Consider the following 25,670-nt stretch of genomic DNA (forward strand, 5'->3'; position numbering starts at 1 on the left):
CCCTCAAACCTATAACTTTACTCTCCTCATGAGAAAAACAACACACAAATCCCAATTTAAGGACATTCTACAACATACCTGATCAGTAATCCTCAAAATTGTCATGGTCATCAAAAAACAAGGGAAGTCTAAGAAACTCTCACAACCACAAGTGGCCTTAGGAGATGTAATGACTAAATGTGATGTTAAACTGGATAGAATTCTGAAATAACAAAAGGACATTAGGTCCAAGCTAAGGAAATCTTGAAGTACAGATTTTACTTAATAATAATGTATCAATACTGGTTATTTAGTTGTAACTGCTGAAACTCTGAGATGAAGGTGTCAGCAGAGCCGGGGCCTTTCTAGGGCCACAGGGAAGGGTCTGTTCCAGGCCTCTCTTACTTGGCTTGTGGATGGCGCTCTTCTCCTCCCATTGTCTTCACATTGTCCTCCTTCAGTGTGGACCTGTGTCCAAATGTCCTCTTCCTTTAAGGACATTAGTCCTATTGGATTAGGGCCCACCCTAATGACCTCATTCTAATTCCTTTAGTGACCTCATTTTAGTTACCTCTTTAAAGACCTTATATTCAAATATGGTTTCAATCCGAAGTTTTAGGGGTTAGGATTTCAACATACGAATTTTTGTGGGGACACAGTGCAACCCACAACACCAGATTTCTCACTGTCAGAGAAAGAAGTTACAAATAAGCAAGAGAGGAAGTCTAGAATGAACCTCGTGGTAATAGATTTGAGTCGACAATCTTAGTGGAACTTGTGTTTGTTTACTTTAATAAATATACGTACAGATACAGAAATAAATACGGAGATGTGCAGTATATCTGCACGTATGACATAGATCATCCGTTGTGTGACGTTTTAGCAGCAACAAGCATACCTAGCCCGCAGAGTTCCTAAATACCATTGTCTTATGAAGGAGGAACAGTTTATTCTGGGATCAGACAGGGAAAAGTACAAGACCAGTCTCAGAAGATTTAAGGGGAAATAAGATTATGTACCTAGCTTCAAACTATCACCCCACCCAAATATTTATTAATTACCGTGGCGGTTTGAACATATCTCCACAAACTCCTTTACATGCCTCCCTTCGAGAAGTGGAGCTCAGTTCTCCTCCCCTGGAGTGTGCACTCAGTGACCCACCTTCTGAAGTTATGGAAAGAGAGAAATAGGAACTTTACAGTGGAGAAAGCTGGACCACACCTCCATAACCAAGTCATTAAGTTCAGTATCACCAGTGCTGAGTCCAGTTCCTATCACCTGTCACTCAGAGGAGGAAACAAGGACACTTCGCCTGTGTCCCATTTCTCCCCCCCCAAATCCACAATTCTGGTTTATTTATGGAGTAAAAACAAAACAGGAAAAACTCAATTTGAAGGACATTCTACTAAATACCTGAGCAGGTTGCTTCAAAAGTGTCAAGGTCATGAAAAGCCAGGAATGACCGAGAGACCGTCACAGACTAGAGGAGGGGAAATGGGCACTATGACCAAATGCAGTAGGCTCTTCTGGACCGGAAATGGACATTCGTGGAAAAGCTGCGACATCTGAATGAAGTCTGAATGTTAGTCCTACTGTATCAGTGTTAATTTCTCAGTTTTGATAAATGTTTTTGAAGATGTTAGCAATAGGAATAGCTGCTTGAAGAGTATCTGGGAGTTCTTTATGCTGTCTTCACAACTCTTCTGTAAACCTAAATTATTATAAAATTAAAGATAAAAAAATGTAGGATATGTGATAGTATTCATGCAAAAGCTATTTACTAAGTACTTAGTACATGCCAAGCACTCTTCCATGTGCTATGAATTCTGCAGTGAATAATATAGACAGCGTTCTTGCCCTTGTAGCACTTTCGTTTTATTATCAATTGATCCTTTTTTAAAAGAACTGCATATTGATTTATAAATATATAATCTATATATGATATACATTTTGCTTTTAGGGTTTATTGAGATGGTAAATGGAAACATTTGGAAGAAGGAACATTTGGAAGAAACGTTTGAAAGAGGAACTATATAACAGAGACCAGAATATATGGGTTTGGAGAGATTTTTTGAATGTTTTGCAGAGATTACCTTGTTCCTTTAAGTCACTGGTCCTCCAAGTGTGCTCTGGGAACCAGTAGCATCAGCGTGGCCTGAGAACTTGTTAGAAGTGTGAATTCTCAGGCTGAGCCCTAGTCAGACCAAATTAGAAACTTGGGCGATGCGGCTCAGCAGTCTTGCGTTTTAACAAGCCCTCCAGGTGATTCCACGGCTCCAGATCACAGTATCCTTATCTGTAAAATGCAAACAGTGGTAATACCAGCCTCTGAACAGTTTCAGGTATAACAGGAGTGTGTAGTGCGAGACAATCAGGCAAGTTGTCTGGAACATTGTAAGTGGTTTGGGAAAAGGTACCAATTAAAGCCAGAGAGTACCACCCCTCCCCTCAAATATCTTATGCCCAACCCCCTTACCTCCTATGGAGCTTTGCTTAAATGGCACTTTATCTTTGCCCTTTTATAATTGTGACATGTCTCTCCCTCTTGCCCCACTACCCGGAACTCCCAATCTTCTTTTCTCCTCCTCACCTTTCCCACTTCCCAGTAGCACTTACCACCTTCTCATAAATTATATAGTTTGTACATTCATTATGCACATTTTAAACTATGTGTCTTTTCCATGCTCAGTTGTAACTCTTCAAGGACAGGAGACCGTTGTTCTCACGGGGGTAATCCAAGTGCTTTAATCAGTGCTCTGCACATAGCTACGCACTTTAATATTTGTTTCAATGGTCAATATTCTTGTTTTATGAAATTGGGCATCCACGCACTCTTCAAGCACTTTAGGTGTTCTGCATATGTGATTTGACTTACGAAAAGCTTCCCTAATTAGGCCATGCTTTTGGCATGCACTGGGTGATGGTCTCCACACCCTGAAACCACTTGGGGAGCTGCTGTGGTTGGGGCAGGAGTGGGGTCCCAGTCCACTTGGCTGCCGCAGACACGCACTCTTCCCCTAGGAGTCCTTGAGTGACTGGATTCTGGGAGGGATTTCACTGATAAGAGAACTATGTAGCTAAAAGAGTTTGAAACTCACTTCTCTATACCATGAAGTTAGAACAAGTTTGTGTTCCCGAGTACTGCTGAACTCGGCAGCCATTTTTTATTGGTAAGAGTGGCAGTGAAGAGCTATGAAGCTGTTCCTAGCCGGAGGGAAGTGAGTAGAGATGTCATGAGGAAAGAATTAGGAGAAGGGAAGAAATGAGACAGAGGGGATTTAGCTGGACCAGGCAGATGCTCTGATCGTGGTCAGTAAAGTCAGAGAGGTGATAAAGGCGAAGCCACATGAAGAGGAGGCTTCGAAACCCAGTAAGAGAAATGTGAACTTTGTTCGGGGGAATCAGCAGAGAATTCTGAGAGAGAAGTGTTGTGACAGCTGCAAATAAGATGAGTTTTGACAATATTTTTTTTAACAGATTTGGGAGTCGGGAAGTAGTACTGTAATCTGTTGAGCAAGAGACCGGATTTGGAGTGTGAAGTTTTGTTGTAGGAGGTGAGGAAGGCCAGATCCTCGTTATTTAGGTTGTAGCCGACATGTGTGTCACACTTCCTCTTCGATCTGTCATGGAGAAGCTGAAGCAGGGTTGTCCAGTGTTATTCAGGTTTGTCTACTTTTCTTCTTGCTTCTCTCTTTCTTCTTTACCTGTTTCTAATCTGTTATAGTACTGGCTCCTTCATCTCTCATCCTTGGAGGGAATAGAGTCTTCACCAGAAGCCATGGGTACCTGTGAGCACCAACCCAGTAACAAATCATAACCCTACTTTTGTGATAGCCTCCTCTCTCATTTTGCTGAGCAGAGTTTAAATTTTCTGGATGAGCATTTTAACTTATGCTAAAAACAAACAAAACCAAAACACCACTCTAAGTATTCGTATTCTTGTCTTAAAATGGGAATAACGACATTATTACCCAATTCAGAGAATTGCTAAGAGGATCAAATGAGATAATCCTTACGGTGCTTCCAAAGGGTTGGGCTCAATAGTAGGTCCCGAATAACCATTCTTCAGCCCCCGAGTCTGAGTCAGATTACTCCGCCTACCTCCTGGTGTTTTCTTTCATAGCCCTGGCACGGCTGTAGTTTTCCTCACACACGGAGCATTCTGTCTGTTCCCACCTGTGGCCTAGTGCCCAACAAAAGGTAGACACTCAATAAATATTGACAAAAGGAATCGATGAATACATGACTATTTTGGATTTTTTTTTTTTTAGATTAAAGAGCATTCTCAAAAAAAAAGTCATTTTCCATTTGTTGTTGGCTAAATGATTTCTTTTGAGACGGGGTATAATTTCTGTGCTTTGAAAATGTACTCCAATAAACATTTCCTCTTCTGATTTGGGTTGCAGCTATGCTCAACCAACTTTGGAATTTAAAATTCTATGTGTGACATAGTCCGGCTATACAGAATATTTATAAAAGTCCTCATGTAACTCTAGTCATAAACTTGAATAAGTTTGCAATTATGCACAATAAAAATGAACTAAAAATGGCGTATGTTTGCTCATCAGAATCATGTCCTTTTCAGTATTCTAGGGTCTGGATCATGTATGCAATTTATGAAATCATTCATCCAGCAGCAAATAGAGAATGTTTTTAATGAGCTGTCAAATCAGATTGAATTGTGGTCATGAAAGACATTGAATATATTAAGTCAGAGAAATTTGAACTCTATTGAGATGAAACATTGTGCTTTGTATTAAAATGAAAAAGTAAATGTTTATCTGCCATTCATATTTTGTTTTTAAGTTCCATTTTACCATAATAACTAAGGGCGAGACGATGTGATCAATCATGGAAAAAAAGATGAACAAATGTTGGCGTTGTTGTTTGTACTTTTGTTATGAAAGGAGATTGGTGCTTACCCTTTCATTGGGTACCAACAATAGGCCATTGATACAGAATACTATTTGTGATTTTCATTCATAATCTTGAGCTTTGAAACTCTCAATATTGATATAGGAGAAACTCTATTTTCTGATCACCAGGATCTCTGTTGCCCTCTATGTCCAAGATCTAAAGAATACTTTTCAGTCCTTACTTTGTTTAACCTCTAAACGGCGTTCCACCCGATGGCCACCCCCTCCTTAAAATGGTCTCTTCCTTTGACTTCGGCATGTGGTTTTCCTTCATACTTTCTGTGTGCTCCTTCTCTGCCTTGGTTAGCCATTCATCCTGTGGTCTCAGTCAGTCCCTTGCTTCTTCCTTCCCCCTTTTACTCCCCTGACCTCTCTTTCTCTGTGCCCCTCCCTTTCCCACTCATCTCCTAAGTAATCTCAGCTATGGCTCTATTGTCAATTACCTGCAACTATGCTGCTGACTCAAACATTGGAATCTTCAGCCCCTACCTTTCCTCTGAACACAAGACTTCCTATCCAAAAATCTCCCTTTGCCTCTAGGACATATCCGTTGCCCAATTTAAAGCCCTTTTCCACATCTCCAGTGTCCCCTCAAGTCTGTATAAGTGGGAGACTTAGGTCATATCCTGGCAGTGCTTCTCTTTCCTTTACCCTTTCAAGTCTACTCAGTTGACCTGTTTTACCCCCTTAATAGCTCCTCTTCATCACAAGTGCACCTGGCCAGTCACTTTAGGCCAAGCCAGCAGAATCTTCCAGGTCGGCTACACTGGGGATTGCTATTACAGGCCGGGATAATTTCCAGACTTATTTTGTCACATCCATTCTTGTTCCTCACTTAAGCTTTATTCCCAATGCAGCCAGGGTAATCTTTTCAAAACAGAAATTTGATTATCTATCATTAGGATCAAAATCTTTAACAAGGCCACAAGTTCCTGCATCGTCTTGCTCTCACTTACCCCTACAACCTCATTTTACAAGATGCTTCGTATTGTGGTCTCTGCTACAGCCATATTGTCATATTTTCAGTAACTAGAAGTGTGCCCTGCTGCCTCCTGTCACAGGACCTTTGCACTTACTATTTCTCTGCCTGGAATGTTATTCTCATTCCCTAGCCCTCACGGCCGACTACTTTATGTAGTTAATTACTACTCATCCTCAAGATCTCAGTTAAAATATCATTTCCTCATGAAAGTTAATATCACTTAAATATTGTTAATATCACTTAAATATTATTATCCATTAAATATATTATTATAAGATATTATATATAGTGTCATGATATTAATAATTTATTTTCTTTCCTCACCAAGTGAAGCTTACTCATTATCTTTTTTTGTCACACTACGTAGCATTGAACAGCTATAATTAGACCTCATTGTGTGTTTATTTGACTAACATTTGCTAGACTATAAGCCCCATGGCAGCAGAACTCATGACTTTTTTGCTCACCATTTTCCTCCCTGTGCTTATCATGGTGTCTTTATAAATTAGTCTTCATAAATGCAAGCCATATGGCTGAATGAAAGCTAAAGATACTCAAGTATTTGCAAATTGCTCTACCAGCAAATTGCCAAGTGTTCAGCTGGACAATTTTTAGATTCAACAGATTATAAGCAATTTCTGTAGAAGCAGCTTCCTTCATCTTGCAAGGGGAGCATAGTGGCCAACATACACATCGCACATGGTCTCTAAGATATGGAAATGAATGACTGTCTATTCATCAACATTCAATACCTTTCTTAATAAATGCAATAAAATTTGTCAGCATGTTTTAGAATAGTTTTCCAATTTTTTTGGCCATGACCCAGTTTACCTCATGATCTCCTATATATACACAGGCACACACACAAAACTGAAATAAAAGTTCAGAAATTGATATTTTCTACTGCTACCAGCAGTACATTCTATTAATTTTTCTTCTTTTCTATTTTATCCTGATCTATCTTATTTATTTATCAATATTATTTAGAACTTAATTGATTTCACAGTTGGAAAAGATTGTTAGAGCATATTTTATTTTTAAAGCTGTGGCCTTTTCGTGGATATAAATATTAAAATCGAATAGTGAATTGATTAAGATTGGATATGCATTTTCTTTTTTAGGCTTCTAAAATTTTGTTTTTAAGTAATTTCTATGCCCAATGTGGGGCTGGAATTTACAATCCCTAGATCGAGAGTTGCATGGTCTACCTGACTGAGCCAGCCGGGCACCCCTAATTCAAGAAAATTATTTTGACTGAAGAAAGGAAAATGTTTTTTGAGGGTTGAGGACACTATCTCACTTAAAATATAGGAGAGTTAATATACCAAAATTATTTTCCAGCTAGCACTTTGAAATGTTACTTTTGACAACTATTAGCTGTTTTGGAATTCCCTTTATTTTATTTATTTTTTTTAAAAGATTTTTTATTTATTTATTTGACAGAGATAGAGACAGCCAGCAAGAGAGGGAACACAAGCAGAGGAAGTGGGAGAAGAAGAAGCAGGCTCATAGCAGAGGAGCCTGATGTGGGGCTCGATCCCATAACGCTGGGATCACGCCCAAATTCCCTTTATTTTTGTATCTAAAAACATGTAGTACAATATGGACATTAAATTTGGTTTTGAGTTCAGAAATCAGAAGGGTCAGGAAGGTTTTGGTAATGTTTTGATGAAGTGGGTTTTTTTTTTCCCAAGGATTTTATTTATTCATTTGAGAGAGAAAGCGAGAGATGTGCCCGAGCACAAGCTGGGGGTGGAGGGAAGGGACAGAGGGAGAGGGAGAAGCAGGCTCCCTGATGAGCTGGGAGCCCCAGCGTGGGCTGATTCCAGGACCCTGGGATTATGATCTGAGCAGATGGTAGATACTTTACCAACTGAGCCATCCAGGTGGCTCCTGATGAAGTTATAGATGGGAAAGAAACATGTGAGAAGGAAAGTCTAAGGGAACAGAATTCTTACATCTGTTATTAGTTCATGACCTTAGATTTGGAGAGCCAACTTTTGAGGGGTGCTTAAAAGACCTGGTTGATGGTATGCCATGGCCAGTCAGAGAGGTAAGGATGGTTAGCACTGATGTCCTTTTTTTTTAAGAATAAGATACACAGTTTGCCATTAAGACAGTTCAACTTTAGTAAGGCAGACATTCTTCTAGAAGAGTTTATAAAAGAAAGAGAAAGATATATTTTCCATTCATCTTTTATTCTTTATCAGTTCATTGCAACCATTAGCCGTTGGGCTCGCTAAGTCCTATCGTAGCCAAGATTTGCATTCAGACCATGTAGACCAGCAGTTTTTTGTAAAAACAGACCTTTCATTTGACTTCTCAGTCTAGTTGCTCGGAGTAAAACTGGAGGAAAATGGTTTATGACTCTTCCCCCAGTTAGAAGGATATTTCGACTTGCTTTTTGTGTTGTTGTTGTTTGTTTGTTTTATGATTTGGTTCGCTTTATAGAAAAGTCTCAGGACTTTTTCTCTAGGAACCAGATACAACTAGGGTTAATATACATACTTTTTTTCCTAACAGCTTTTTAAATAATCAATAATTTAAAATTATAGTATAGAGTGCCCATAATCATGTCTTAAATCATTTTCTTAGAGAGCCGAAGTCCCCATTACAAAACACTTTCAACTAAATTTAACCACTTGCTTTTTGGTTAAACTAGATTATTTTGGTGAAAAGTAGGAAATAATGCTGAATTGGAGGAAAAGTTCTTCTATTTCTTTTTTTAATTTTCTCTCCCCTATCAGGTCATCTATGTGCTTCTAGTTTATGCTTTTAGTTGTAACACATCTTTAGTAATTTATAAGAGAGATTCCCTAACACTGGCTAAAAATGGAAGTGAAAGGAGACATAAAATAAAATTCTACAATTCCCACTTTCTCTGGTAGGTATTTAGGAATTTGTTCTTGATGCAAATTGAAGAAAAGGTAGAACCTGTATGAATATCTTTCCATTCTCTCCCTTTCTCTTCTTCCATTTATGGATGTGTTCTCTGAAACCCAGCTCAGACAAAGCCTCCATCTGTAGCCTTCCTTCTTCACGTCCCTGAGAAGTTCATCTCTCCTTACCTGCTGTCCCCAGTGTGCTGTACTTACACATTTGTTTTCCTACCCTGTTTTACAGGAGTTCATCTAGGGGCATATCTCTCTCTCCCCACCCCCTGGACTGTGGGCTTCTTTAGGACAGGCACCCTCACTTATTTGTCTTGGGCTCCCCTTCGTGTGACACTGTCCTTAAGATAGGATCTGCCCAGTAAAGTGTGATGATTGAATACGTTTTCATGTCAAGAGCTCTTTACATAGTCCTGCCCCAGATCACTCAGCTAAATGAAGTAGAGAAGAGGGAAGAGAACAAAGAGCAAATAGATACATAACAGACCCCATGTCTGAGAAACTGACTAAATACTATCTAAAGACAAATCGTAAAGTCTGCCCCCACCCACAAGGATCTATAGTGGCAATTTAAAGTACTCAAATATTTCCGATGTATAGAAACATGAACTTTATAAGTCAGTTTTCTAATGTAAGCCTTTAAAACCCGGCCTTGGGAATAAACACATCATGAGATTTTTAGTTTGAAGCTTTCTTTGCTGCAGTGAGAGTGGTTTGTATGTCTTTTTTTTTTTTTTTTAAAGATTTTATTTATTTATTCGACAGAGATAGAGACAGCCAGCGAGAGAGGGAACACAAGCAGGGGGAGTGGGAGAGGAAGAAGCAGGCTCATAGCGGAGGAGCCTGATGTGGGGCTCTATCCCATAACGCCGGGACCACGCCCTGAGCCGAAGGCAGACGCTTAACCGCTGTGCCACCCAGGCGCCCCGAGTGGTTTGTATGTCTTGACGTGATCTGACGCTCTGAAGTAAGCTCACTTTACGGAAGGGTTTTGTGGGCCATTCTTTTATAAACAGCGAGGTCCTGCATCCTTGAGATGACTCTGTAAATAACTAAATAAGTGACAAAGGAGACAGAAATACCCGCGTAGGAGCAGCTCCCCTTACTACAGTGAGGCGTGGAGGTGGTTCTTCAATTTCGGCTGCAGATGTTGCTTACAGAGCCTCCTACGGCGCGGCTGTATGTCTTAGGCTTGGCTACTGATTAGGCCAGCAAATTTAAGGAGCCCTGCGGAAGTAGCCTGTCTCGGGAGAAATCTCTCTGGAGAGACGACACCGAGTAGTTGATGCTGAACAGTGGCTCCAATTGTGGTTACAGTGCTCGTTCGCAATGCTTTGTCAGTGATGTCGTGGGAGCCGCCATCAAATCAGAGCTCAGTCCTTACGACGTCAGAAGTCGCCCATCTGTCACCTGCTCGGAAGAGCACGGAAATTATCGCCGCGTCTAAAAGCTAAACACATGAAGCCTTGGGTACCGTGTCAACTGTTTTCATCTCCTTGAAACTTCTCACTCTTTACATATTCTCCTCCGCCAGCATTCAGGAGTAATCAGCAACAATCACGGTGATTAAGGGGAAACTATGGTGATGGAAAATGAGCATCCTCTTTTAAACACTTCCACATTTATCACGGAAGGCCCGAGCATATCCTTCTCGCTACTGTGGTAACAGGGGTCTGGGAGCGGTGATGAATGTGCAGACCACACCAGCCCTCGCACAGTAGATCTTACAGGAAATAGACTCCGTGGGAACAGCGTGATTCATCACCATATGTGGGCTGAGAGGGGACAGGTGAAGGTATTCGCTACCTACGCCTTCAGCAGCAAGCTCCAGCTGTTGTGTTAGTAAAAGCACTCTATTGCTCTTCCTGCCCTCCTCGGGTGGAGGGGGTGACAATTTCTGTTCAAGCAGAGCTGCTTAAAGGGACAGAGTATTAGTCACGCCTGGAGCATGGCTGAAGTGCAAATTTGCAAACTTACTGAAATCCAAGACCTTGGAGATGGGACCCAGCAATCTGTGGTTTACCAAGCCCTCCAGTTGATTCTGATGCATGCTAAAATTTGAGAATAACTGTATTTAAGTATATAAAGAATGATACACTCTTGATGCCAATTTCAGAAGTCATGATAATATACTTCGACTAACTCTTGTTTAGAATTGATATCCATCCTTTAGAGCATGTATTTGAATATATTTGTAGTGGAAAATGTTATTATTTAAAACCATAACTACTACCTATGAACTGCCAATCATTTTTACGGAAAGACTGTCATCTCAGGCTCTCTTCTGGGTTTGGATTTTTCAAAGGTAGGCCTGCAATTAAATTTGTAAGATAGGAGTGGAGAGGATTGAATTGCTCTAAATAATAGAGGGAGATTATGTAGAATTTTCTTGGACATTGTGGGAAGCAGGGGGTAGAGAGGAGCAAGCAAAAATGAGGGACCTAAATAGAATGGCCCCATGAAATTCTTGCGGGGAAGAAAGTAGAAACGTTTTTTAGGAAAAAGTTAAATTTGTTGACTGGGCAGTTCTATGCAGTAACACCTCCCCCGGACCCACCATCTTCCTTTAAATGCTCTGCTAAGTGCAAGAATTCTAAATATCTATAGCGGGAAGAAGGGAGGGATACTGGGGAGTTCCAAGTCTGGGTCCGTGGAGAGGTCAGGGAAAAGAAACGGCGGAGGGCATCTAACAGTGGATGAGAATTCAGCTGAAGTAGAAAACCAGAGCCGGAGCACCTAAGTCTCCAAAGCTTGCTGAAATACGGAGGAGGATATGGAATTATTAGAATAATCAGAAATAATTGGTTAATTAACCCATTAATTTGGTGAATTAATCTGATGGATGTTTGAGCCAAACATATTTGGATTTTTTAAATTATTATGTTCAGTTAGCCAACATATAGTATATCATTAGTTTTTGATGTAGTGTTCAACGATTCATGAGTTGCGTTCAACACCCAGAGCTCATCACCACACATGCCCCCTTAATACCCATCATTTGTGGATTTTAAAGGGTATCATGGTTGAAGATGACCTTTGGGCTCCATTTCTATTATAACAGTTAGATGAATGTTTCCATAGTATATCTTCTTATCCCATGAGAGAGAATGGCAACTCTGTATTAAAAACCTCCTGCATAATTTGACTTTAAAACCTTTGACAAAGTATGAGTACAGAACATCTCAGTGGCGGCCCTTTGAGTGACATCTGGGCCCTGCAGTCCAGGAGAAAACAGTTACCGTTCCCTTTCTGATCCTCTGTGTCACTCTCCTGTCATTCCCCCTCCCCTCCCCCATCAGCTCATCAGTTCACGGGATTTTCTTGCACATCCTAGTGTTCTCTAACTGCACACTTCCTCACAGAGTTCCTCCCCCCTTCAACGCTGAGAGTAGATACACTGGCCTTTGCACAGCAAAGTGCCCATTGAAAATGTTTGGTGTTCTCACTAAAATGAATCAGTCCTCCACTTTATCGATGCGAATTTCCAGCTGTACGTCACATTTACCTAGAAGGACATAGCCTTTTACAGGAGAAAGATAGACTTTTTATAGTAGCCTCAGGGTCAGGCTCTCTGTCATGCTAAAACTTTATAAAGGAGAAAATCAAGTCTTTCACAATTCACAGAAGCCTAGCATTTGAGGGCCTTCGAGATTATAGAGTCTAACCTCTTTATCTAACAGATCAAAAGCCTGAGGGGTAAATGAGTTTCCCGGGCTGAGGAAGGAGTGCTCTTTCATAGCACAACAACTTCTCTCCAGCCTTTCTGTCCACAGTGTGGAGAAGGGCATCTGATCACCTCTGGCACGGAAACTCTAAGTGGGAGAATCCGTGGGAACGGATTAACCCCTGAAAGCCTGGAGGTTGGAATTCTGAATCATCTCAGGGTATTAGAGAAAGATTGAAGACGATAGATTTCAGCAGTATTAGTTTTTTTTTTTTTTTCAGATTACCTGGGTCAAGGAGAACCTTAATAAATACTTAACCTATGAGGTTAGATAGGTCCCAGATGTCTGCTTCAAATGGAGACAAAGGAAACTTTAAGAATATATATATTGAATTAGATTCTCCCACTGTTTCAGTACATTTTTAGTTACATGGCATTTTTAGGGACCAATGAAGATCCTTTTTAATGAAATAAACAAGACACACAAACCGAACCCCTTGTAAATGTACTATGGTCCCAAAATTAAAAAGATGATTATGATATCTATCAAATGAAAATTCACAGAGGGATCTGTAAATGTACTTGCTGAAATGCTAGTTCCCTTTTAAAAAATCAGGGACATGCATACTGCTTTTCTTTTGCATTTGTCATGAACTGAAGCAATTTCACAGAAAAGGGGAATATAGATAACATTAAAGGCAAATATTTGTAATGCTACCTTTTTAATAAAGATGTCTTTAATACCTATAACACTTCATAGAGGAAATCAGCTTATGATGAATATCAGTTGTATGTTTATATAGACTGTGGTTCCTCATGTCACTCAAGGATCCTCTCATCAGAGAGGTCTTCCTTGACCATGTTCCCTCCCTTTCCTTCCCAACCTGGCACATGTTCTTAGAATCCCCAGAACCTTCCCATCTTGGGGCCTTGTATATGCTGTGCCCTCTCTACTTTGCCCTTCCCCCCTCCAGCATAACTCTTAGACGACCTTCAGATGGGGCGTTAAGCAGGGAAATCCAGGATCATTTTAGATGTGACAATAAGGAAGACGGAGAGTTCTGGATGAGATTATAGGACAAAATCATCAACAGAGGAATCTTTGAAGTTTCACATTTGTGCCCCTCTTTACAAACCCACATGGTCACGAAGCACCATCTGCAGAAGGAGCCTTGGTGTTACAGCACACACTGCTTATTCCGATCTGCCTTTCTTACCAGGAATTGCTTCGAATGAAGGATGTCAGACATAGTTAGTAATAGACACTCTGAAATAATATATCCCCTTTCCCCCAGACTATTTAAAATATACCTCACTGGGATGCCTGGGTGGCTGAGTCGGTGAAGCGTCTGCCTTCGGCTCAGGTCAGAATCTCAGGGTCCTGGGATCGAGTCCTGCATCGGGCTCCTTGCTCAGTGGGGAGTCTGCCTTTCCCTCTCCCTCTGCCCCTCCCCTTGCTTGTGCTCTCACTCTCTCTCTTTCTCTGACAAATAAATAAATAAAATCTTCAAAAACAAAAACAAAACACCTCACTGTTCAGTTCAAGTGCCAAGTCCAATTTGGAGTGCCCTTCTGCTGACCTTGGTCATTTGTGTACAGGGGAGAAGAATTGGGTCAAAGAAAGCAGGAAGAGCAAAAGTAGTAGTGTTATGGCTGGTAGTTATCTACATACTATTGTAATTTGTGACTGAAGAAAACCGCACATTACTTAGCATTAGTAAAGATGCTGGGGTAGCCAGGAAGCAATACAAAAGCTGAAAGGAAAAATTAAAAAAAAAAAAAAAAAAGAAGAAGAAGAAGCCTGGGAAAAGAAAGAAACTATTTACTTTGAAATTCTGTATGCTCTATTTACTTTGAAATTTTGTGTGCTCTCCTTCACTAGGAGACCTTGGGTAAATTCCCCAAACGCTCTGGGACTTGGTTTCCTCATCAGAAGATAAGGATCACAATAACATCTACCTATGGTCCTTGTGAAGATTAAGTGAATTAATCCATGAAAGCATTTAGAACTGTGCTTGACACACAGTAAAGGCTCAGTGAAAGTTATTTGATAATAATAGTGTTATACCCATTTTCAGTGTAGAAACTCTGTCTTACCGGTTCTTCTGTTGGTAGAACTTGCCATAGAGCCTAGGATAGGGCATGGTGTGTAATTGGTGCTCATTAAATGCTTGTTGTATAGGTGGTTGGATGAATTCTGTCTTTGAATGTAAAAGATGAAGACTTGATAACTCGGTTGATCCTTGCAGATTTAGATTCTCCGGATAAATAATTGTCTACTGCAGAGTGCTAGATATTTCAGGAAGATCAGTAATTGAGGAAGGTCATGGTTATGTGGCTGGGTTTCATTTAATTGTACATTCTTTTATTTATCAGTCTATTTTTGATTCTGTTTGAAACACCTCAGGGTAGTATGAAATGAAAATCAAAAGGTGGGAAGAGATGGGAAGATAGGAATGAGCAAGGGTTTTCAGACATGATAGTTTGATAATGTCCTTAGCAGCACCTCATGGTAAAACCATATGGGTGGAAGGACTATTTAGCTTTGAAATCCAAAGAGCTTTGGGGAACCAGCTCTTTTATGGAGGGAGGATTCGCTCTGTCCTGTAGCTCAGGACCTGGGATTAAAACTAACTAGGGAGAAGATTTAGATTCATTGTAAAGAAGACATTTCAGAAATGGCAATGGTGACCTTATAAAAGGAATGAGTCATTGGAACTGCTAACCAGAGACCAAATAACCATGTGTCAAGAATGTTATTGATAGGATTCCTGTATCACCAGAGAGACTGAGACCTGTGGGGTCTGTGGGGTGTTCCAACACTAAGATTTTAAAGGTGGGCAGATGAATCAGCTGATGTGGTTTCTAGTCCACTTAGGATGTGTGACTTTGGGCAAGTCTTCCTCTCTGAGTCTCCTCATCCACAAAGTTGACTCTATCTGTCCTGAGTGGATTTAAAAAAAAAAAAAAGTCATATGAATTCATGTACCATCTTGTCGTAACATGTTATATTTGAGGCGTGATTGCTTTTTCTGCTTTTTTGGTCATTTGCTGTGTATTCATTGAGTGCTCTGTTCACTGAAGATTGTACTCAGCATTGTGCTTTAATCAAATGCGTGATTGTTTTCCTTAGAACTTTTTTTTGGTGGGGATTGTGCTAACTCAAATAAAAGAGGAGACTTTGATATCAAATATGGAAAGTGGTACTTAATAAAAATAAATTTATATCTTCTTCCCACAGAAGATTTAAGGCAAGTGATTTTACTGATAAAAACACATCCTCTCCTAGGGTTATTTTAAGACATTAGTCTTCTTTTGAATCTTAGATTGTTGGAATTTAGCAGGTGACGTTTACGAGCCTTTATTCATGTTGATAAGGAGAAGATTCTCATCACAACTTTCTATAATTTGCTTTTTAGCTTTGTAGAAACCGAGTCAATAGTCTGTGATGGCCATGGTGATTTACCTGCTTTTCAAGGACTATTCAATTAGCTTGGATTAATTTTGCGAGCAGCAGTTAATTTTTAACAGAAATTAATGACATTTTTATTCTGAAAACATGTTCTTCCATTTTAATACATGAGATATGGTTGACTGGCTTCACTGATGCACTGGCACCTGTAGGAGAACAATGCTTACTACTCTGATTGATGTAATTTTGTCCTTCTTTTGGGGCTACGGGGCCACAACCAGGAGGGAAGGAAAACGATTGGAGAACTAACACTTACTGTGCACTTACTGTGTGCCGGAATGTTCATATTATTTTCACAGTGTTGGGGGTGCATAGCACATTGCCTCCATTATTTTGGTGATGAAATTGAAGTTCTGGGGAGTTGATTAACATTCCCAAGATTTTAAATTTAAGAAGCCACGGTGGTGAGATTTGGATCTAGGTTTTGTTTTGATTCTAATGGCCATGCCTCTCTTTCTGCTATGGGTCTCTTCTAACCGGGATGAGCTCCAGAGATGATTGGTTCGTGCCCCAAACATGAATGTGCAACACCCCTCCCCAGTGCGCGCGCACACACACACACACACACACACACACACACACACACACACACACACACGTTGTTACCAGCAGTTGTCTTCACCTTTCCTGTGGTGCCTTTGAGAAAATGAGAAGAACCAAAAAGGTATACACAGGCTGGATTTGTTTCTACTAATGAGATTTTGCTGTTTCTTATTATGCCTTTTGGAAACTAACTATACCAAACAAACTGTATTATAATTTTTGAAGGAAATTAGGAAAATGAAAGAAATATTACTCTCTTTTGTAACTATCTGGCATCTTAAGATAGTGAAAGCAGGTAGCAGTTATATGCACATTTTGTTTTATGTAAAGACATCTGAAAATAATATTGCGGAATATAAGCTGGTATTTTTAAAGTTTTTTTTTAAGATTTTATTTATTTGAGAGAGAGAGAGAGAGTGCGTGCATGAGTGGGCGGAGGGGCAGAAGGAGAGGGAGAAGCAGACTCTCCATTGAGCAGGGAGCCTGACGTGGGGCTGGACCCCAAGACCCCGAGATCATGACCTGAGCCAAGGGCAGATGCCCAACTGACTGAGCCACCCATGTGCCTCAGTCTTTTTAAAGTTTTTGAATAAGTTGTAGTTATACTTTAAATGAGAGAGAGTGAAGTACATTTGTAAACTATCAGTTATTTTCCTTTATAACTGCAAAGTCTTACTTTTTTCCCCAGACAAAAGCTTTAATGTTTTTAAGTAAAAGGAGACATGACCCTTTCGTAGCTAGAGTTAAAATTGTGCTGAATGGGCTATTTCTGCATTCTCTGCCCTAGTTGAAATAGCTACACAGAACTTAAACTGTGTACATCTCATTCTTGGCTCTGACCTCGAGGGCTAGTTTATACTCAATTACTGTATTTGCCAGGATATGTATTGGAATTTATCGATTTTTATATACCTGTCTCTCCTACTGGCCTGAGAACAATTTGAAGCCAGGAACTTATTATTCATATTTTAGATCCCTAGAGCCCAGGATGTATTAAGTCCTTAATAAATGTTTGTTGATTGGCGGCATTATAACTGGATGCCTTGTTCATCCACCCCATCTCCCAAAGGGAATTTGGTCTTGACTAAAGGAAGTACTGTTGGGTTTGGAGCCAGCATGGATTAGGTGAACGTCAAAGTCCCTATCTCTCCTGTGATTTAGATATGCCAGTCTGCCTCTGACACCTAAACTATCCCTTTTCTTCTTCTTTTTTTAAATTGGGCTATAATTAACTTATAATACTGTATAAATTTAAGGTGTACGGCATGTCGATTTGATACATTTGTATATTGCAGTATGATTATGGCCAGAGTGTCAGTTAATACCTCTAACCTTTAGCATGTCAGTTAACACCTTTAGCATATCCTTTCTTTCAAATAATCATTTTATATCCTCCCTGAGATGGGGCACCTGGGTGGCTCAGTCAGTTGAGTGGCCAGCTCTAGGTTTCAACTCAGGTCATGATCTTGGGGTCCTGGGATCTAGCCCTGCATCGGGCTGCGAACTCAGCTGGGAGTCTGCTTCTGGATTCTCTCTCCCTCTCTTTCTCTTTCCCCTCCCCCAGCTCAGTCTCTCTCTCTCTCTCTCTCTCTCATAAATAAATAAATAAATAAATCTTTATTTCTTCCCTGAGATTAAAACTTTGCCTTCCTTTGAAGACACCACTTCTTTAGCAAACTTCTCCAGTGGAGGTCATGCCTTATTTCATTTCTCCAGATTCGTAGAGGCTGGTATCAAACCTGCAGAATTCTTCATACATCTCTTGGACACTTCTAGACTGGTGCTACCAATAGAAATGTAATACCAGCCTTCATAGGTAATTTTAAGCATTCTGTTAGCCACAGTAAAAAAAAAAAAAAAAGTAAAAAGAAATAGGTGAAATTATTTTTAATTACACATTTTATTTAGTCTAATACATTCAAAAATTATCATTTTAACATGTAACTAAACATTTTTCCCCTCTAGAGAGAAAGAGAGTGCGTGAGCATGCTCAGGGGAAGGGAGGAGGGGGAGAGAGAGAAGGAGAGAGGGTGTCCCAAGCAGGCTCCATGCCCAGTGCAGAGCCAGATGCATGAGATCATGACCTGAGCTGAAGTCAAGAGTTGGATGCTTAACTGACTGAGCCACCAAGGCACCCCCAACGTAAACATTTTTAATAGTATGCTTTACTTTTCTTATTCACAATAAGTCTTTCAAGTCTGGCATTCATATTCCACTTTTACAACACATCCCAATTCAGACTAGCCACATTTCAAGTGCTTACTAGCCTCTCGTGTCCAGTGGCTACTGTATTGGGCAGTTTAAACTATTGTTCCCTTTCTCTTATATCACCTGTTCCCCATAACCTTTGCTGGAACCAAGAAAATAATTTCTCACTTTTCCGAGTTACAGTAGCATCAGTTGCTCTACGATTTCCCTATGCCTTTCCCATTGTCATCTTTGTAGATTCTAATATCTATGATCTTTCTTTCTCTCTTTCAGTTGTCTTATGTCATGTCCACTTCACTCATCATCATCATCTCCATTCTTTGATCCTTATCATCCTCAAATCTCTTAACCTCCAAAGTTCCTCTTTCTGACCACAGTTCCTAGCATTCTGTTATTACCTATCACCACACCCTTGCTCCTAGTCATTCTGAACTGTAGGGGAGTAATTTTTACAGTTATTTTGGGCATGAGCATATGGACTACTTAATCAAGCTGCTGTGCCTACCCGATCTCAGAAAAGCTAATCCTTGATTCATTTGTGAAATATTTATTAATATTCATTTGTGAGCTCTTTGTCATGCACTTTTCTAGATATTGAATGTAAAGCTGTGGGCAAACAGTAAAGGTCCTTGCTTTCGTGGAGCTTCCATTCTACTGAAGAAATAGATGAAATAGAAGCCTGTGTCCTCTCTTTACATCTACTGCAAAAATGAAGACCATTTTCAGCAGTCAGACCGTCGACGTTCCAGAAAATGTCGACAATGCTCTGAAGGGACGTGTCATTGCTGTGAAGGGCCCCAGAGGAACTCTGTGAACGGACTTTAGTTACATCATTGTAGAACTCAGTCTCCTTGGAAGGAAGAAGAAGAGGCTCCGAGGTGACAATGGGGGGAAACAGAGGAGAACTGGCTACTGTTCGCACTGTCTTGTAGTCACGTACTGAACACGATCAAGGACGTTACACTGGGCATCTGTTACGAGATGACGTCTGTGTACGCTCACTTCCCCATCAATGTTGTTATTCAGGAGAATGGTTCTCTTGTTGAAATCTGAAATTTCTTGGGTGAAAAATACAAAAATACATCCGCAGGGTTCGGACGAGGCCAGATGTTGCCTGTTCAGTATCTCAAGCCCGGAAAGATAAGTTAATTCTTGAAGGAAATGTATCGAACTCAGCTGCTTTGATTCAGCAAGCCACAACAGTTAAAAACAAGGATATCAGAAAATTTGGAGATGGTGTCTATGTTTCTGAAAAAGGAACAATTCAGTGGGCTGACGAATAAGATCTAAGTTGTCCAGCTACAGGAACAGCAAGATGCTGGAGGATTTTTCAGATTTATTTCTGGTATTTTTTTTTTTTTTTTAAGATTTTATTCATTCATTTGACAGAGAGAGAGAGACAGCAGAGAGACAGGGAACACAAGCAGGGGGAGTGGGAGAGGAAGAAGCAGGCTCCCAGTGGATCAGGGAGCCTGATGTGGGGCTCGATCCCAGAACGCCAGGATCACGCCCTGAGCCGAAGGCAGACGCTTAACAACTGCGCCACCCAGGCGCCCCTATTTGTGGCACTTTAAAGATGCAATAAAAGCTGTAGTGATTTGAGGGGGAAAAAAGCCATTGTCATATATAATATGTTAGTTAATGATAAATGTCATGGAATAAGATACAGCAGAGAAGGGAGTGGCCGAGTGTGACGGGTGGGTGTTGAAATTATAAATCACATGGCCAGTGAGGATTAACAGAAACACGACATTTGTGCAGGAAAGCCTTGGAGAAAGTTAGCAGTAAGGCATGCAGGTATCTGGGAGTGGGGTGTTCCAGGTAGAGGAAACAGCAGGTGCAAAGGCCTTAAAGCCATCCGTAAGCCGTTGCTAATAAGAGAAGAATATAGATGAAAATCATTCAGAGGAAAAAGTGATCATTGGTTTCTCCAGATTGAGGAGCAGTAGAAAGTTGGAAAATGGCAGAAGCCACTGAGTCCAGCCCCTCTCATTCACTGATGGGAACACTGACACTCAGAACAGTTATGTGGCTTGCTCAAGATCACAGGGCTATTAAATGGCAGGTTTGACTCTGGACCCAGGTCCCCTGACACCAGGCCTGGCATTTTGTATTCATGCTGAATAAACATGGTGATCCCGGGGTTACCATAGTAGAACAATGTAATACAGTTGTGATGCTAACCACCCCAAGGAGATTCCCCAGGTTAAGGGCAGAATTCCTGACAAGGCTGCCCTCACTTCAGATGTCAGCTGCAAATTTGGGGGTCCCCAGGCCACTACAAATTCAGAGTATCTTCCAACTGCCTCAGGTTTGATAATTCACTAGAACAACCCACAGAAAACAGGAAAGCATGGTGCTTACAGTTACATTTTTATTATAAAGGATACAAATCAGAACTAGCCAAGTGAAAAGACATACAGAGCAAGGTCTGGAAGGGTCTTGGACACAGGACTTTCATGTGTTTTCCCTTTGGAATCTGGACACATTGCCCTCCAGACACATTAATGTGGCCACCTACCAGGAAGCTCATCAGAGCCTTGGCTCAAAGTCCCAACCCTCTAATCACATGGTTGGTCTTTCTAGCACCGCCAGCCCCCCCCCCCCCCCCCCCCGCAGTCGTCCTGGGGCCCACTGGAGCTGCTTCATTAACATAAACTCTCCTGTGGTCTGAGGACCTACTGTGAAGAACAAAGACATTCCTGTCTCTCAATTCCGAATTTAGAAATTCAGTCCCAGCAACCTGGGACAGAGACCAGACACATTCTTTATTATACAACAGACAGAAATTCAAGAATAATTTGGCATATGAATCTTACCAAACTATAGCCTGCCCAGAGATAAGAAAGAAGCAGCTAACTGAGATGAGAACATCCCGACTCCGAGGGGGATAGCCACAATCAAAGCTGAAGTTCATCTCTTTGTTAGAGGGGCATAAAGTCATGGTAAATGAAAGCGTGTTTAGCTCATCTCTTTCGTCCAGGCCTCTTCTGGAAGCCAGGGCATTGAAGATGGATTTAAATTGCTCAGGATGAAGTTGATGTCACCCACTCCTTGGCTCGAGGGCTTTGGCAATTCCCCTTTCATTACCTCATAGGCGAAGGAAGAGCTTTGCTAATGAAGTTCTTTCTGGTGTCTCCTGGGCAGAGGGTAAATCTCATAACAAATATGTGTTCAGTTGCTTACTGTGTTTCCTCTATCAACTTCCATGATCCCTGTAGGATTTTTCAAGTTTAAACAAGCATTCATCTTGTGTTTAATATCTAGTTAGAACAAAAAACTACATAAACTTGTGTTGAAAAAGAAGAAACACATTATAAATTTTACACACTGAAAGCTACTAAGATGTTTTCCCTACTGTTCTTCTACACTGACAATAAAACTTTATTACAAATTACGAAAAGAAGAAGAAAAACATTAGATCGGGTGAAGAAACATTGTTTGGTGTAGGAGGAACTTGGTAATTTGTCACTTGCAATTTTTACTATAAAAATGTCTCGAAGTATGTCTTTTAAATACGTTCAAGCGTGTATCAGTGAACATGTTTTTTTGGTATCTGCCACTTGCAGGGCACTGTGTGAGGTGCTGGTCCCCAAACATGACCAGGACTCTATTGCCCCTTTCAGGTCTCCTGCTAGATGATTACGATACATTGTACATGGAGTTACTGTGGTTCTTTCTTCTGTATCGTGCAAGCGGAGAAGAGGAGAGCTGAAAGGCCCCCAGGGAGTAGAGATGCAAAGGTCAGAGAAAGTTTCCTGGAGGAGGTAGTGCCTGAACTAAGTATGAAAGGATGAATAAGAGCTTTGCCTGGCAGAGTGGCCGCTGCTAGGTGGTGTGGAAAGCAAGAGCAAAGACCTGGAGGTGAGACGGAGCTGCAATAGAGAAACAAGAACAATTCTGTGAAATAGAGAGTGAGCTGTGCGAAATGACCTGGGAAGGTGAGAAGTGATCACATCGTATGCCACAGTAAGCAGATCTTGAAGATCTTTTAGACGATGAGCCCTAGGACAAGAAAGCACCATTCAGAACAAAGTCTTATGCAAGAAGGCAAGCTCAACGAGGACGTGTTCGTTCACTTTGGGACGAGGAGTAATGCCGCTGGGGGAAGGCTGGTGGGGTTAGGAATGGAGAAAGAAGACATCCGTTGAAGGCACCAAGGTCTGCAAAGGAGCAAACTGCCATAAGGAGGAAAAAAAAAAGTCCAAGGAATATTATATGACTCTGCTAAGGTTTAGGTCTGGGCTATTGTTGAATACTGTGCAGAATAGAAGTTGCTTAGTGACACGTTTAGATCCCTGACACTATTCAAATATTTCCAGATTTAAGAAGGGAAGCTGATTTCACTTCAATGAATGTACAGTGCCACACTGTATATGAGATATCCATCCACTGAAATGTGCGATCTAAGAGGTCAGAGATGTCACTTTCTTCATTTCATCGCATTATGGTGTCCTCAGAGCCTATGATGGTGGCTGGTACATAGTAGGGCCCCAATTAATTTTTGTTGAATGAACCGAATATGCAGAAACTAAGATGTATACTCTGATGAAACGGCATAGAGGAAGAAGTAAATAACAGAAATTATTTGTTTAATATGATAAGTGAATTTTAAAATCAACAAAATGCTAAGCAGAGCTAAGCTATCCTAAGACTAGAGTTATGTTTGGGGAAAATGTCAGCAGTCATTTCCATATAACATAAGACAGAATTTATTTTTAGTTTAATTACACACAGTGATCTCATCTTTTGCTGTACATCTCTCTGGAGAATTCACATGTTGATGATCCCGAACCCTTGGACGGCTCCTCTGGGAAGAGCTACTATCTCGGTCATGCTTTTAGATTGGCAAAGTGGTACCCACCTCCATTTGTATCGACTACCCAAGAGAAGGGTTAGGTCGGATCACCAAAAGTTAATTTGCTTTGGAAACTTACGCTCAGCCAGCAAGTCCAGTGTCCAGAAGGAAAATTCGACTAAAGGCTAAAAGATGCCACATGTAGGAGGAAGGATTATTAATAAAAATGAAAGTCGCTGCCTTTTAGAATATCACCCCTTGCAAGGCTCACTGCCCCTAAACCACATGGATAATCTATGAGTCTTTCTGTCCTTCTGAGTTTTGCCCCTTGAGTTAATGTCTTGGATATTATTTCTTTAGTATATATAATCTTTATTCTTCTGCTCAATTGACTAAGAGATCTAATTGAATGTCCAACTAAGGGACCTATTTGCTTAAGTCTCAGAACCTGCTATATAGGGGTCCTCAATAAATACTTGCTTGAGTGAATCCCTCCCCCCACTTTTTATTTATTTATTTTTTTAAGAGAGGGAGGGAGAAAGGGAGAGAGGGATAGAGAGAGAAATGGTTGTGGGGGGAGAGGGAGAGAGAGAATGTTAAGCAGGCTCCGTGCCCAGAGCAGAGCCTGATGTGGGGCTCCATCTCACAACCCTGAGATCATGACCTGAGACAAAATCAAGAGTCCGACACTTAATGGACTGAGCCACCCAGGTGTCTCTGAGTGTATCCCTTTAAAAGTTAAAATATTTAAGCAGTTGCTGGATGATTCTGATGATTCATTTCCAGGGTGGGAATTAATTCTTAGAGTGGAAGAGTTTCCAATTTGGTACCTTTCTCAAATGACTAATGAAGTAAAAACAATTAAGTACCAGTAGATGGTTAGAATGATGGGGTGAATGTCTGCTAGTTTGTGCTTTTTTTGCTCCTGGGTGGATAGAATCCTCATGAGGCTCTCTTTGGGGTTGTAGATTTTAACTGAGACACACAATACTCCTAGTTCTTGGCTTCCACTTTACCAAATTTGCTTATGGCTAAGAGCCTTTATGTTTTCACCTAGTCTTGCTGGGTTGTGGTTCAAAAGAATAGCTTTTTGATGCTTCCAGAGTGTAAGATATGAAAGGAAATATTAAATGACTTTTCCTTACTTATAAGAATACATATATTTTCTTCTCCAGTAATCTTCATGTTCAATGGGTATGATAATGTCTAGCTAGCAAACCGTACAAATTCACTGTTTTATTTAGTTGTAAGAAACCTTCAGAATTTGGCATATAATCTATAGTTGATATTGGGGTCATGTAACAATGTAACAAAATACTAAAAAGAGAAGTCCGAAAATTCCATGATGATTTGGCAGAATTAAGGAAGAAATTTAAGGATACAGTGTTAGACAACTCATGGAGCCTTTCTTCACTGGTATTTTATCTCATATTGTCCTGTTTCTCATTTCTGGGATTGAATTCTCTCCTCATTCCTCTTGTGCCCCTTTATTTTAAAAAGGATGTGCATAATGGCTATGCTCATAGTTTTCTAACCCCGAGATAGTCTTCCCAAGTTCAAAAAAGGAAATTATGAGAATTACTTTTACTTACAGATTTAAATAGAGCTTGCAGATTTTAACATCTCTCCTAAAATATTAAAATCGATGACTATTCCCTATTTCTCCCCTGGATTTCACTGTCAATCTTCCTCCACAATAAGCCCTGGTTTTCGTCATCATTCTGCTCATTGATTCATCACCTGCCAGAGTGATATTCTTTGTTATCCTTCTGAAAATTTCAAGGACATCATGCAATATTCATTTTTTTTTCTTGATGAAATCATTGACGTTGATGGTCACCCCCTGCAGTATTTCACCGTTCCCTCCTCCTCAAGTCATCTCTGTGACGTGACATAGTTATTGTTTAGCACTTGGACTGCTCCTTCTTTCTCTCTCTTACTCCAGTCCTTTAATTTAGCAACTTTTAAGGGTTCCTGACTCCTTGCTTTGTCCTTTTGTTCTATTTCCGGTTAAGAGACTTTAATTCTGGGGGCGCCTGGGTGGCGCAGTCGTTGGGCGTCTGCCTTCGGCTCAGGGCGTGATCCCAGTATTCTGGGATCGAGCCCCACATCAGGCTTCTCCTCTGGAAGCCTGCTTCTTCCTCTCCCACTCCCCCTGCTTGTTTCCCTCTCTTGCTGGCTGTCTCTGTCAAATAAATAAATAAAATATTAAAAAAA

At 40.6% G+C, this 25,670-nt stretch overlaps 1 protein-coding gene and 1 pseudogene across 2 annotated transcripts in view; both read left to right on the forward strand.

The window, feature by feature from the left end:
* GRIP1 (glutamate receptor interacting protein 1) overlaps positions 1–25,670 on the forward strand; it is a 650,209-nt gene that overhangs the window by 114,323 nt on the left and 510,216 nt on the right. The window lies entirely within an intron of this gene.
* On the forward strand, positions 16,508–21,249 carry LOC148108681 (large ribosomal subunit protein uL6 pseudogene; annotated as a pseudogene).

Source organism: Ursus americanus, chromosome 17 (genome assembly GCF_024610735.1).
Source record: "Ursus americanus isolate L20-20 chromosome 17, mUrsAme1.1.p, whole genome shotgun sequence".
Lineage (NCBI taxonomy): Eukaryota > Metazoa > Chordata > Mammalia > Carnivora > Ursidae > Ursus > Ursus americanus.